General features: G+C 43.0%; 2 protein-coding genes across 23 annotated transcripts in view; one reads left to right on the top strand and one right to left on the bottom strand.

Annotated features, from left to right (window-relative positions):
• Positions 1 to 15,211, bottom strand: part of AFF1 (ALF transcription elongation factor 1) — a 146,834-nt gene that overhangs the window by 63,505 nt on the left and 68,118 nt on the right. The gene's annotated exons all lie outside the window — the stretch shown is intronic.
• The window catches only part of LOC310685915 (17-beta-hydroxysteroid dehydrogenase 13-like), a 162,010-nt gene that overhangs the window by 121,060 nt on the left and 25,739 nt on the right, over positions 1 to 15,211 (top strand). The gene's annotated exons all lie outside the window — the stretch shown is intronic.

Genomic DNA, 15,211 nt, shown 5'->3' with positions numbered 1-15,211 from the left:
ACATAAAAGCAAGGGGGGGGGATGTACATAGGAGCACTGTGGTTCTCCTATTTTGAAAATGACTGGAAATGGAGAAAACTTGAGGGGAAATGTATTAACTGTGTGAAGGAGAAAGCGAAGTCATATGAACACGATAAAACATTAATTCCACCTTCATTTGAAACATCATAAAGCATTCACTCTGCAACCATTTCAGAGGAACTACCAGAGCCGGCTGCCAGCTGGTATGCAGAAAGAAAGACCCAATGGCTTCAGAGGGGAAATATATGCAGGTATCTATACTCTTGAGGAAATGAGCTGAGCAAAATAGACTCTCAGCAAAAGATCTCTGGGATTATTGCTACCATAACATAGAGCCATTACGACAATAAATCCACACTGCATTCATTATCAATATTGCTTCCTTCCCTATTAACAGGAAACGGCTTTTGTCAATATTAACAATGCCTCTTCCAGACAAAGATTAACTTACTGCTTTTTAAAGGGGAGGGGGAGAGAAACAAGCCATAAAACGGTAAGAGCAGAGAAACCCCGGCATTCTCGTAATGCGGCAAGCAACACTGCTCCAAGACTTCCAGACAAAGTGCACACAGTGGGACCTAGACCAGGCCTCAGTGGAACAGGCAAGGTGTGTTATGAAAGCTTCAGCCAGCCAAGACTAGTTTTCCATGGAATCGTAAGGTGTGCCTTCTTCAGACTGGAAGGCAGCAAATCAGGCAAGGATTTATAGCTTTTGGCCCACAAGCTGCAAGCATTCCCCCCCCCTTTTTTTAAAGTAAAACTAAGAAACATTGGGTTGAGGGAGTTTATAGCTGGATTTCCTTTCCTAAAGTCCTACAATTTCTATAATCATATATAAAAGGTAAAGGTAAAGGGACCCCTGACCATTAGGTCCAGTCGTGACCGACTCTGGGGTTGTGGCATCATCTCACTTTATTGGCCGAGGGAGCCGGTGTACAGCTTCCAGGTCATGTGGCCAGCATGACTAACCCGCTTCTTGTGAACCAGAGCATCGCACGGAAACGCCATTTACCTTCCCACCGGATAAGTACCTATTTGTCTACTTGCACTTTGACGTGCTTTCGAACTGCTAGGTTGGCAGGAGCAGGGACTGAGCAACAGGAGCTTACCCCGTCATGGGGATTCGAACCGCCGACCTTCTGATCAGCAAGTCCTAGGCTCTGTGGTTTAACCACAGCGCCACCTGCGTCCCATAATCATACATACACACAGAGGGTCCACTGTATATAATATAATATAATCATACATACACACATATTATATACAGTGGACCCTCTGGATACCAATTAAATTCATTCCAGGGGTCCATACTTAACCTGAAAAGTCTGTAACTGGAGGCACTGATTCTAGGCACGTGCACAGGCAATAGAGCGCTTCTGCGCATGTGGCGAAACCCATAAGTACAATGGTACCTCGGGTTAAGAACTTAATTCATTCTGGAGGTCTGTTCTTAACCTGAAACTGTTCTTAACCTGAGGCACCACTTTAGCTAATGGGGCCTCCTGCTGCTGCCGCGCCGCTGTTCTCATCCTGAAGCAAAGTTCTTAACCCGAGGTACTATTTCTGGGTTAGTGGAGTCTGTAACCTGAAGCGCCTGTAACCCAAGGTACCACTGTACACACTTCCAGGTTTGCTGCATTTGCAACCCTAAGGTTATGTATCCAGAGCGGTACGTAACTCAGGGGTCCACTGTATTTCTAAAGAAGCTATCAGTTGTCACACTCTAGCACTGGAGAACCGCAGGCTGGGGGGGGGAGAGAGACTGTCAAAAAACCATGCCTCCACATCAGGCCACAGCTCACAATGCCTCTGGTGTCCCTTGCTTGCCTGGGGGGTGGGAGATATACATATAGGTGGGTGCAAAGAAACCTCTGGATTTTGCATGGCTGGAATGTAGCTCACTGTATAAAGAAAGAGTCTCATCTGTTGCTTTGCCCATGAGGGAATGCAGCCTCTATAGGCTTAAAAAGGTCCCGTCCCCCCGCTATAGCATGACTGGAAAAAAATATGGGACAAAGATATGATGATGTAGCGATGGGGCTTTGCAGATGACAGTGAAGAATGAATGGAACTCAGGCATGTTCCGTTTCCAGCGATTCCTAGGAGACACTGAAAAATCTTGTTCCCCTTTCCAGGTCTGGTTTAGCCAAAGTCACATACATGCCAAAGGGGGTGGCACCAAAAAGTGTACTTTTTTAAAAGAACCTTTCTTCAATTTCATAATATAAATTTAAGGGGGGGGGAATCTTTAAAAATATTAATGCATACAAATAAATGTGATTAATTTCTTTGAAACTCTCAACAAAGATGAATTAATTGCTGTGGAATTATTTGCACAAACCATGAATTCCAGTTGAGGTCAGACAGGCCCCCTCCCTACAGACTCTCTGGCACCTACTGAAGAGATTTTAATTTGTAGTTAGTTTCTATAGTTTTGACTTTTATTTTTAATATTGTATCTTTACAAACCGCTTAGACACTTTGGCAGTTATAGTGTCCACATAAGCACTACTTAACTGTTTAAGTAATTATATTGCTTAGTTTTAGTGAGCTATATTAATTATCCCTTCCACCACCCTACCTCTTCACCTAAAACATTAATTCTAATTCATTTGTAGTAACGAATATCTCATATACACACCCTGCTGGATTTTGGGTGCTCTCCTCATTACTGTCAGCTTGGTGAGAATCTCTTCTGAACACTTTCCAATACATGGACACAGACAGGCATAACCTAAGAACATCAGAAGAGCTCTGCAGGATGAGACCAAAGGCTGCCTAGTCAACATCCTGTTCTCATAAACGTCAGGACACTCCTTCACAGCTGATCCATGAAAATCAACTCCAGGGGGCCGAGGCAGTCATTGCTCAGACCAGCACTTCATCAGCTTCAGTGATTCCATCCCTATTGATCAGATGATTGATCTGCTAAGCGGTGAAAGGACAATTCGTATTCCCATCATAGTGCTGAGCTGGGCAGAGAGGCTGGACACTGTCCAAGGTTATGCTAAGGATTCAAATCACTTTGTTCCCCACAGCACTTTTTCTTTCTTTCCTAGTGGCAGTGCTGGGACAGCTGGGGCATAGAGTATTCCAAAATAAAAGTACTAGATCTGGAAGAGATGAGGGGGGATGACGTACTTTCCTTCCCAAAAACGAGACTCAAGCCACAGCACCATCACACCATCTCCACTTGCCACAAATGTAGTCCAGCCCACTGCCAGCCAAAGCATTCTGGCAAATGTATGTTTTGCCTGAAGGACGGCATGTCACAAGCTCTAGATAACCGCAACATCTTTTCTAGAGGTCCAGAGCCTCCTGAAATTTGGGAGAATGTGTGGGAAAGAAACAACTACCTATACATTGGCAAAGAACAGGTTTCAGCTGATGCGCCAGATATCAACAACAACCTGTGTCGACTACTTCCCCTCTGGACATGCCTGGCTTTGCTTTTCGATGTCACAGAAAGCAGCTTTAGATCAGTCAGCTGAATGATGACCGAGTTCTGAAGTAATACAAAATAAATTAAAGCATATATTGCTTTTGAATGGCATGCCATAGGTGCAGGTATGTTGAATGCTTTTGGAACCATTGGATGGGACAGAGAATACTAGATACCCATCATGAAATGTCACTAAGAGAAAAATAACCCGCGTGACTTTTTGATGTGGGATAGTCTCCGTAAGTAGGCCTTAGTGGGGTAACAGCTGGCTTATTAATGTCTTGATGTGCCTCCAAAAAGAGTTTGCTTCAATGGTACTTAGCACCCCTGAGTCTGCAGCTTGTTTCTTCTAGACTCCACGAGAGGGGAAATCCAGGAATCTTTCACCAGCAGCTTCAAGAAATGCACATTCGTGCATTTACTCAATGCACAATGTGTTCTAACAGCATATAAAAACAATCACATGGTGATGTAATGCCAAGAACTTTTCATAACCAGAATGAATGAGGGGGAAAAGATAATCAAAATCCTACTAGGTACTATAGAAAATATTTTAGTTCTCAGAGCAACAATACAAATGCACTAAGTAGAGTTGAAGAAAGCAACACTACAACCTTTCAATGCCCTCAGTTTTTAAATCTCTCAGTTGCTCACAAAGTAGGTCTGAACTAATTTTTTTGTGCATTTGGAGCTAGACAAAAAATAAAAATCTCCCAGAGCAAAGGCTGTGTTTTCAAACTGAAACAAAACTGCATGCATTCTACTTAACTGCTAGTAGAAGACAAAACTCCTTAGAGATAGAAAATAAAGTGAATAATTGATAAAGCATCATTTTATTTATCAAGTAAAAGAAAGACCTATAAGTGAGGAGGATGAAAACAAACTAGGCACGTATAAATCTGCCAGATGATGATTAAATATTCTCACTGTATCAATATCCTGAAAAGGTAAAAAAAAACCTACAGTGAGCAGTAACTAGGGTTTAAGTAAACACAGCATTAACTGTAACTAATTAGCCCATTAACAAGGCATCTCCAGAAGCCATTAGTCTAGTACAGCAGTTATTAGACTTTATGGCCTTTCCACAGGCCTGCAATCCACACCCAGCAAGCACCTTCAAAAAATCCAAGTTCCAGGATGCCATTTTAATTTCCCACAATGCCCCAATGTAGTATTGGCTATGAGACATTATGGAAAAGTTCACACTGGGCACGGGCTAGATTTTATCATTTGAGCCTTTCTTGAATTGAAAGTTGGGAGGGTGGTATTGAGGGAGATTCCATGTTCAGACAAAACCTGGCGCAGAACAGGTAATTTCTCTACAGTGTAAGGGGCATCTGTGTCAAGGAGTTGGAAGTACATAGGCCCAAGAGATTCTTACCAGAATCAGACTTTTCCTGTGATGTAACAAGTCTTGGGATGCAAGCGGCGTCCATGGGGAAACTTCGGAATAGGTCTTGTTGCCTTTAAAACGGATCCCATTTTTATTTTACTAAAATCAGACTGTAGTATTTGAGTATGCTTTGCCCCACAGGTGCCACATGTTATCAATGCATCACTAACCTAATTCTAAATAGTTTTAGAATTTCTCTGCAATGGAATAAAGATCACATAGGCCGCCCTCCCCCTCCAAAAGCCCAACCTAAAACAAAAACAGCAACTTGAAAGTTAACACTAGCAGTCACTACACCTTGCCCCCCCCACACTTCCAGAAAAAGGTCACACAAGCATTGCTTCAGAAGCCACAAGATCACAGCAACTTTGCAAGACGTTAAATGCAATATTTTCCATCTCATTTATACCAACCTCTCAGATAATACAACAAAAACAAACATTTCAGGCTAAGAAAATCGCAGCATATGAGTAACTCTGGAACTGTTAGCTTCAAGAGCATTTCGCCTTGGAATGATTCAATAGCTCCAGAGTTTTATTTTGTGTAAACTCAAGCAAGCGTGCCAATATAAAAGAGAGAGAGAAAGAAAAGTTTTCCGTGCTGCTCATAATGATTCAGCAGTTATTATTTTTATAAGCAAGACAGGTTCCCCTGCCTAGCCAGGTATAGTACCTTCTGCCACAAGAGACTTAGAAGCTTGCATATATATGTATGTATTCCGTTCCTGGAGCTTTTAGGAAACGATGCCAACGGAATCCAGGACTGCTGACGCCAAGGAAAACGGCTACAAGCCTGTCAATTATCTATCAAACTCTTTGCAAAGGAAGGCTGGGAAGAGGAGGAGAAGGAGGAGGAGGCGTGCGACTGCCTCAGCCCCATAAGCCATCCTTGTTTACGAGTCACCTATGCAGGGAGTTCACTGGTACCTGTTTGCTTAAGCACGACAGCCCACAGAAGAGGAAATCCTTCCATGGCTATTTGTAAACAGCGCTGGAAGGACGACACCTGCCTGCAGTTTGCACCAGCTCGATAACCTGCTTGGCAGCCCACCTCACCCTTAATTAAAAAAAAAAAATCTCCCCCCCCCCCCTATTTCCACAGCTGCTACGGCCAATTTTGTATTTGTGCGGGGAGGTTCACTTACCTCCGTGAACATGTCTTACTGCCTTCCTACATGGCAAGAGAGGTTTCCTGTTTTCATACATTCCCTTGTCAGCTGTAATCAGTGTCAATAAGGTTAGCGTCTTTTGTGCTAGCGGCTGGAGTGTCGGCCCTGACAGGAAAGAACTTTTTAATCTCTTCCCTCACACTGAGCCATGCGAAGCCAGCGAGCGCTCCCAGGCATAACTCCCTTGGCTCCTCTCCTAAAAAACGCTCCCTCAAGTGCGCGGTTGCTAAGCAATATCTGCCGTGCTGTGTGTGTGTGTGAGTGTGCGCACCCCCAACACACACACACACACACGTTCCCCGCCGCTCCTCTTCGTAACGTTTGAAATTGGCAACATCTGTCCCTTTGGCGGTTCTCACTTAGGCAAAGGACCGTGTGCGGAGTTTTTATTTTTAAAAAAATAAAAGCAGAGGAAAAGCGCACGCCGTTTCATCTGGCCTCCTGTAATGGCTGGTTTTGTTAATATTTCATTTCCAGTTTTAAAACAAAAGCAGCGGCCGCTGCGCCCAGAGGAAGAGCAAGGAGGGAAAAGCAAAGCCCCGTAAGGTCCGGTGGGAATCGCCGACAAAAGCACATACAGCAAAGTAGTTTATTTATTTTTTCTTTGCTCACTCTTTCTGGCTTGGGTTTGTTTATTTAAAGACGACTTTTTCCACTCTCTCTCTCTTTTTCAACTTTTCTATTGCTCCCCCAGATAAATAAGTAGCTGTATAAATAAAGCGGTTACAAGCGACTACAATAAATACATTAATAGCACCGGTTTTCGTTTACTGTATTAAACTCAGCTTGTTTTTGTTTTTAAAAGTGTCCACTGCGACTGATAGCTGTTTCGCCTTAAAAATTAATCTTGTGTCAGTCTGTGGTTATGTCTGTGTGTGTGTGTGTGTGTACACACCACACACATGACAAGAATGAAAAGGGAGCTTTTGGTTGCTGTGAGGGTTTTTTGTTTTGTTTTGTTTTCCTACTATTGTCAGAATACCTTTTCATGCTGGAATTTAGAAATCAATCATGAGTAGGTATTGCATTTTATACATGCCCATCTCACCTCAAAACCAAAACACGAACCGACAGAGAAAGGGGAGCTCTGCCACTGTTTTGCTGTATTCCATGTTAAAAATTACCCTTTTTATGATTTATAATTTTTTAAAAAATGGATCGAGAGCTTTAGTTCTACAGATGTATACCTCACTTCTAGTATCCCTACTACCACCTGAAGATCCATTTTAGAGTTGGGGTAAACAACTGAGAAGTCCCCTGACCAAATCAGGCATACCAAGTGGGAGAATATGTTGCTTTCCTACATACACACAAAAAACAGCTGGCGGCCTCTTTTCAAAATGGCCCTCAAGGAAAATTAGTAGCTCTATCCAGAGATCTAGAGTCAATAAGTGTTGCGGGGCTATCAGCATGTTGTGTGTACAATAGGTTGGATTTTGCATTTCCAAGTAAGATGGAGCAAAATTAACTGAAAGTAGCTAAATAATTAAAACATAGTAGGAAAGGGAGGTTCGGAGGCATGTTTCAAGAGCTGGATTTCACTCATACTGTTTGCACTATGCACCAAGGCTAAAAAAGAAACCTCATGATTTTAGCCATTAAAAAAGGAAAGGAAGAAAAAAGAACAGTAAGAGCGCTTATTAACATTATGAGTAGTCCCCATGTTGGCTAACAGTTTGATAATACGTTACAGCACACCAGGCTGAATCCAATTCAAAGAAAGGCACACAATTTATTTCTTCAGTGGCCTTATATGTGTCTACCTCTGTGGTGAATTGAGGCACTGAAATAACAGTGCGCTACCAGCTTGAAAATAGTGGTCTGAAATAATATATGTAAAATTGTTTAAATGCTTCCTCAAAACCATTTTCCCTACTCGATTCCCACACATATATTTATGTTTATAAAGAGTCCTGTGGCACCTTAAAAACCAACATATTTTAATACTTAAAGTTGCCACAAAAATGTACGAATTGGTGGCAAGTTCACATAGGCAGCCCTTGTTATTAACCATTTCTGGCTATGCAATCACACAGAAAAATACACAGTGGGAACTGGCATTAAATCACCACAAATGTGCACCCCCACACACACACATACTATTGGCTGTACTTTCTGCCTGTGGCTGCCTGTGACAGTGGGCACACAGTGTTGGCCTAACCAAACATTATGGAGAATTCTGCAATATAATAACCAGAAAACTTCAAACTCCCGAAATGACCCCAAACAGAGATTCTGTTATAAAGAACTAGAAACTGGGTTAATGTCATAAGCTTTTCAGTAAAGGATTTAACCACCCTGCAAGTGTTTAGAACTTTAATAATGCAAGTGGAATCTACAACAAAATGTTGCAGCGTGAAGAGCTCTTATTCATGAACTCTCCTAGTCCCACCTTCACACCTCAAGACATCCAACGTTCTGCAGGTTGTTATTTGGTTTTTTTTAAATGTATTTTTGTTAAAGATTTTCTTGATTTACAAAGGTATGTGCAATGTCTCTCGTATTCCCCCCCCCCACATAACCATTTTTATTTTTTTACAAATCGTTTTCATTCGTTGAGACATTAGAAAGAATACGAGGAAAGAGGTGGAGGGGGGAAATATGAGTGGGGTGGGGGGTCGGGTGGTGATGTTTCTATTTTACTTAATATATGTGGGGTTTCGTGTCAGCGTTGCTTGTGCAGGTTCTCTGCTATTCACTTGTGTTTCTTTGGTGGTGAGAGAGGTTGGGGTTGGCCTAGGGTGTGGTTATTCATTTGTGGTTGGCTGTGGTGGTCTTTGTTTTCATGTGTGAGTGGGGTGTGTGGGTGTTTTGGATCAGGTTAGCCGTATTGATCTGTATGCTGTTGGTGGATTTTTGTCATTGTCTTGTTGGGCTGTCAAAACAAAAAAAATCCTTCCAGTAGCACCTTAAAGACCAACTAAGTTAGTTCTTGGTGTGCAAGACCAACTAAGTTAGTTCTTGGTGTGCTTTTGTGTGCAAGCACACTTCTTCAGATACACATCTGAAGAAGTGTATCTGAAGAAGTGTGCTTGCTTGCACACGAAAGCTCATACCAAGAACTAACTTAGTTGGTCTTTAAGGTGCTACTGGAAGGAATTTTTTTGTTTTGACTATGGCAGACCAACACGGCTACCTATCTGTAACTGTTGTTGGGCTGTGTATGTGATAAAGGGGAGCCATATCGGGGTGAAGACGTCTTCTTCTATTTGTCCCCGTGTCAGTTTCAGTTTATTGGTTAATTTTTCTAATAAGGTTGTTTCCCATACTATTTGGTACCACTGGTCCATGCTTACTCCTGACAGGTCTCTCCAGTGTCTGGTTTGATGTTTCTGGCTGCTGAGAGTAGGTGGGTTATGAGTTCTTTGTGGTGTAAGTGGGCATTGTTGTCTTGGAAGATGTTTAGTAGGGCCAATTGCAGGTTGTTCTTTGTGGGGGGGGGGCAGATTCCCACCCCTCCCCATTTTTATACTTCTTCAAACATTGGTGTTTTCCCAAGTATGCTAATTTTTTTATTTCTCATGGGTGGGCAAGGCCAGAAACAAAAGTGGGTGGCGCAATGGATTTGAAACAATGGATTCGATGCTTCCCTTTGTACACTAAGCTACATTCCAGGCATGCTAAAGTCAGGATTATTTTCCCCCTGAAATCCATTTCTCCATCCTGGGAAGCAACTGGCATCATCAACATTCAAGGACAAATTTCAGAAAGGCAAAAGCACAAAGTGAGGGTATGGAGCAAAGTCACTGAGGGATGTGGCTTGCAAGAGAGTCAGCTAGACAGAGGCTTGGAGGGCCTCATTCACTCCCTGACCCAAAGTTTCCTCCTTCCACACTACCACACTGGTTCTTGATATACCGATTCGATCCAGCATTATCGTCTCAATAGCATGGTTTGATCTGAGAAGAATTACACTGGAAGTATCAATTCTCATGCCGCCTTGCCTTCTTCTGTGGTCTGCTACACAAGGCAAAGGGTGCAAGGATCAGGCGCAAGCATTCTTGCAGAAGAGCAATACTGCACTTTTCATGCTGTTTCAGAGCAATGCATTTGATTCTGCGGCAGTACAACACTGTACCGTGGTCTCCCATCTGTCAGATGAAAAAGCTTAAGAGGAACAGCAGAGCAGGTTGGGAGAGCTGGCAGAAACCTCCAAGTCAACCAGTAGATACCAACATAGTTCATCAGTTCCACATGTTCTGGCAAATTTATTTGGATGCAAGCCTGCAAGCACCTCCACTTGGTGTCTGTGTGTGTGTGTGTGTGTGTGTGTGTGTGTGTGTGCGCGCACACACACACACACACACGCACACGCAAACATGCATTAAAATCTTAGTTTATAGGCAGTTTTTTTGGACAGAAGACCTCAGAGCAGCACAGAAAGATGCTAAGAACACACAGCACGGTTTAAAAAAGAGGAAAACCTAAACCTTACAACTAGCCTTTCTTTCCCATCTCCCAGAAAATACAAAAATTCCTTCCAGTAGCACCTTAAAGCATTGCACACGAAAGCTCATACCAAGAACTAACTTAGTTGGTCTTTAAGGTGCTACTGGAAGGAATTTTTTTATTTTGACTATGGCAGACCAACACGGCTACCTATCTGTAACAGGAACCAGAAAATACAGCGGAAGTTATCCACCAGACAGCCAGTTCACATTAGCTGCCTATGGTCTCGGTCTCTCTCTCTCTCTCTCTCTCTCTCCCTTTCTCCTCCCCCCTGGCAATCCAATGCCAGCTCAGTGCTAGGTTTCTGCTCTGCAAGACTTCTGCATCACAACTGAACTTATCAACTCAAGGTAAGGCTCTCCCTCTTTTGACCCTTCAACATCAAGCATCCTGCAACCCACTCCTCCTGCCTCAGGGGCCAGGTGCGCACAATGCTAATTCCAGTTTGTGTCAAGGCTAGCCAGTGGAGAAGAGGGCCGCTGGATATTTCAGTTTAAGTTATGGGGAGGGGGGAGAGAGAAGGGGGAAGCTTACCTTTCAGCAAATGTACCAGCCCAGATGTCATTGCCCACCAGAGAGCAGCAACGACCAAACACCACGTTGGCATGGTGCAGGAGGGAAAGAATGTACTGCTCTCTTTGCATGGCTCAAGCAGGATTGCACCCCTTGTCAATAAAGGAAAAACAGATACCTTAGTGGCACTGCTGAAAACCTTGTGGCAGGGGGTATTTAAATGCCCTCATATTACCCTGATTTCAAAGTGGGGCTTTCCCCACACAAAATCTGCCACTGATTTTTTTTAAAAAAACCACATTGTAAAAATGGATTACAAAAGGTTGTGCAAGCGAAAAACAGACTAAGCAGCTAAATGTCTGGTCTCACTTTAGAAGCTCGAGGACTAAATGCTGCTGTATTTCTGGGCATTGTTCTTCGCTCCCTCCCCGGCCAAACCTCTCACTCCCTCCATTGTGTGCTACATCCCAGCCTTGTTGGAAGCTGTTCGCCTCTCATCTGCTCCTAAGTATTGCTCAAGTTTTTCCTGCTGGTTCTTGCTTATCCTCTCTCCTTTCATGTCTGTGCAAATTCCATCAAATCACAGAAGGATCAACAGCTTCTCATTAGCAATTCTAACCTATCACTTTCGGCAAGCTGTGCCCCATAAAATAAAGGCCAAGTAAAATAACAGGAGGCTTTCTTTATGTTCTCTTTCTCCTACCTGGGGTTGCCAGATGTTCTCAATTTAAAGGGCTGCATGTATTCAGAAAGATTACTACTCTGCACAAAGTGTGTCTCTCATCTCAAAACATCTGATTACTGACAGCACTCCAGAAAGCAATATGGCAGGTTAAGAACATCTCTCTCCTTCTCCCTCTCTTTTACTTTTATCCGGGCTATATTTGCACTCACACTCTCAGCTTCTAAGAACATCGGCTTATCAGCATGATTATCCTTGAACCAGAATGCACACTTCATTCTGTTTCACCAGTCAGGGACCACAGAGCCAGTCCAGCCACAGTTTAGTATGACAATAACCATCTTGAGGCTCTTGTGCTCCATATAAGGAGTTTGGAAGCTTTTAACTTCCACTTTTACTTAACCACAGTTAGTTGTGTCATCTGAGCCAACAAACTGCTGTTACTGTTGAAACTATGGCTCCTTTGAAACAAGCCAACTTGAAAGGAGGGCTTCACATCATGCTAAGCTATGGTTACATGATGACTATATAATGTTTAATGGCTGCATTAGGATGTCACACTAAACTACGGTTAGCGAAACCTCCTAACGCAGCCATTATACTCGCTATGGGAGTGTACTTGAATGGCAGCATGCAGAATTAGCATGTTATCATGTTAATGAAACACATGCTTTACAAAATGGGGAAATGTTGTGTTGTTGATTTTTTAAAAAGGGCTCCCATTCCCCTCTTTGAAGATTTAAAACAATGGTTTAAAAGCCACTCAACCGTGTTCGCTACAAATGCCACCTCATGCTGAAACTTCCAGCTGCTGGTTTTGAAGTCCATGGAAGCATTATTAAACGTTGATAAGCCACAGCCTTCAACACAGCTGTGTTACATGCAAAACTGCAAAGGGCTCACTTTGGATCTAAGAAATGCAACATGGGTGCTTAATAAAACACGATTACTAAACGCTCTTTAGAAAGCAAAATATATTTCAAACTCTTTGCTTGGCCTGCATGCAACATGGTCTTCTGCAGAGAAGCAGGTTTCTGCCCTCCAGCCGACAACAACTTCTGGCAAAGGGCTCCCCAGCCAAAAACGGGAAGGCAGTCTGTCCTAGCTCTACTATGGGCTCATTAGGTGGCCAAGGGTAAGCCACCCAACTCAATACACTTCATCTCTAATCTGAAATACAAGAACAGCAGTGATCCTACTGACATAGGATTACTGCGAGAGCAAGCACACACAAATAAAGATTGGGAAATAAGTAAATAATCTAGGAAGTGAAAAAGCAGGAATGGCCAAGCCTGTGCAGTTTCCTGTCTGAGGAACACGTGACCTTTCACCTTGAAGAGCAACTCCCAAACACCAAACAGAATTAAGGAAAAGCCCTCTAAATGTAGTTAAGAAGGGTTGTAATAGCTGCAGTCAGCCCCCCCCCCTCACTCCTCCTTGCAATGTCTCAAAATTCAAAGTACTCCATGGCTAACTGGGCTGTTTTGTGGACCCCAAATGTGGCCACTCTTTGGTCAGCAGCTCACTAGTCAGAATAATTCCAAAATGAGGCAGGCAGTCTCTCCAGTTCTAAATATAGGGCTTCACATGAAACAGCAACCTTGTGATGGGTCATGCATATATGAGCAGGTGTGGGCAAGTTCACACCCATACACTGCAAATTAAATATCTATTTTAACCGGTGGTTGTTGTTTTTTAAGGGTAAATGCCATTGCATAGCTTCTTGAATGCTGCAAGTTAGAGACAAGAGAATTTGGAACAGCAGAAAGGCTTGTGTATAGATTTAGCATGAGTACGAAGTGAGTCATAGCATAGCTATCCACTGAGGATTAATTGACTCTGTAGTAAAGCTGATTCCTCTGTTCAAATGGAAAGGCTGAACTTGTCAGTGTTGCCGTAAGCAGATGCCGTCAACAGTTAAATTCACAGCTGCAGGTGGCAGCACACAAGCCTCGAAAACTCAGTGAGTCAATCATCGTTTGATGAAAGTGATGTCGAAGGCAAGCACTGGGGAAGAACAGTGACTATCAAAAACAGGGGGGAACAAAATCCTGAATGCATTTAGGACCCAAATGCAGGAAAATTCCAAATCATACGCCAGCATCATTCGTAAACTATAATCTGGGCAGTAAAGCAACAGAGGCCTGCTGAATTATGCCGTCGACGTCTAGGAGATTAGTAGACCCCCTCTGTAGTTTGCATTCCATCAGCAACTGAAAACATTTTGGCTCAGGCAAGTTTTTTGTTTGACCACAGTTTTGACTCTGCATTGTTCTTAGTTTTTATTCTGTAATTTTTCTATGCTGCTTCGGCAGCTTGTTTTATTATAATGCTTTTAATTTGCTATGTTTGCTGCTTCGGGTGGTTTAATTCTTGAATCAAAGTTTATAAAGTTATCTAAACAAACTCGCACGCATAAAAACCAAGAACAGAAATATTTAGCCTTGTAGCAATAAATATCCATGCAGGTTTTTCCCCTTTGGCTGTTGGCTCCTCTTAACAGTTTCACTCCGGATTAATCAATGCATAATAATTCCAACCACCTGATTGTGGTATCTGCCGTTTATTATTGGTTACCAAAATTGCCCCCTCCTCCAATAAACAAACACAGACAATAAAAGCCAAGAACCACAAACAAAACACCACCTGAAACCATATCGCTTTTGTCTAAAGTCTATCCTTGAACTGTTTTTAACAAGCCTGCACAACCAGGTGCTTAACAGCTGTTGAACAGGGCCTGCTACACCTTTCTCATTCTGGCAGGCATAATTGAAAGAGGCGGCACGCACCTCAGATCCGCTCAACCTCCTTTGCCATCACCTTTCCCCAGTCTGAAAGGTCTAACAAAGTACTTTTTTTGATGAGGCAGAAGAAGCAAACATTCCAATTCCCCAGGCAGTGTCCTTTCCTACAGATCCCAAAACCAGGGCCGGAAAGGATGCACAGAAAGCTTCAGATTCTCACTGGGAATTCTGGGACTTGGCAGTGCAGTCCCAGTTCCTGATGGCAAGATATGCTATTGCCAGGAACTTGAAGCACCAGCTGCCAATGTCTCCACCTATCCTGACATTTTTGGGTCCTTGAGCTGGGGGGAAGTAGCAGCTGCAGAGGGGTGTTGGAGTGTTTGCTTGAACATTTTTTTAAAAAAAGCTTTGTTCCACTTTTGCTGTGAATGGGAGGGCGATTGTCCATTTCTAGCATTGAGTAGCTTCTCAGCCCACAATATTCTATTAAAAGTTGGCTTCTCTGCAGCAAGTTCAGCTTTAATGATTGTACTGTACAGTGGTACCTCGGGTTAAGTACTTAATTCGTTCCAGAGGTCCGTTCTTAACCTGAAGCTGTTCTTAACCTGAAGCACCACTTTACCTAATGGGGCCTCCTGCTGCTGCTGCACCACCGGAGCCCGATTTCTGTTCTTATCCTGAAGCAAAGTTCTTAACCTGAAGCACTATTTCTGGGTTAGCGGAGTCTGTAACCTGAAGCGTATGTAACCTGAAGCGTATGTAACCTGAGGTACCACTGTATATTGGTTAAACCTAATTA

This window comes from Podarcis liolepis (genome assembly GCF_965112155.1).
Source record: "Podarcis liolepis genome assembly, chromosome: 9".
In the NCBI taxonomy this organism is placed as follows: Eukaryota; Metazoa; Chordata; class Lepidosauria; order Squamata; family Lacertidae; genus Podarcis; species Podarcis liolepis.
The sequence above is the reverse complement of the archived record's forward strand: the minus strand, read 5'-3'. Positions and strand labels throughout refer to the sequence as shown.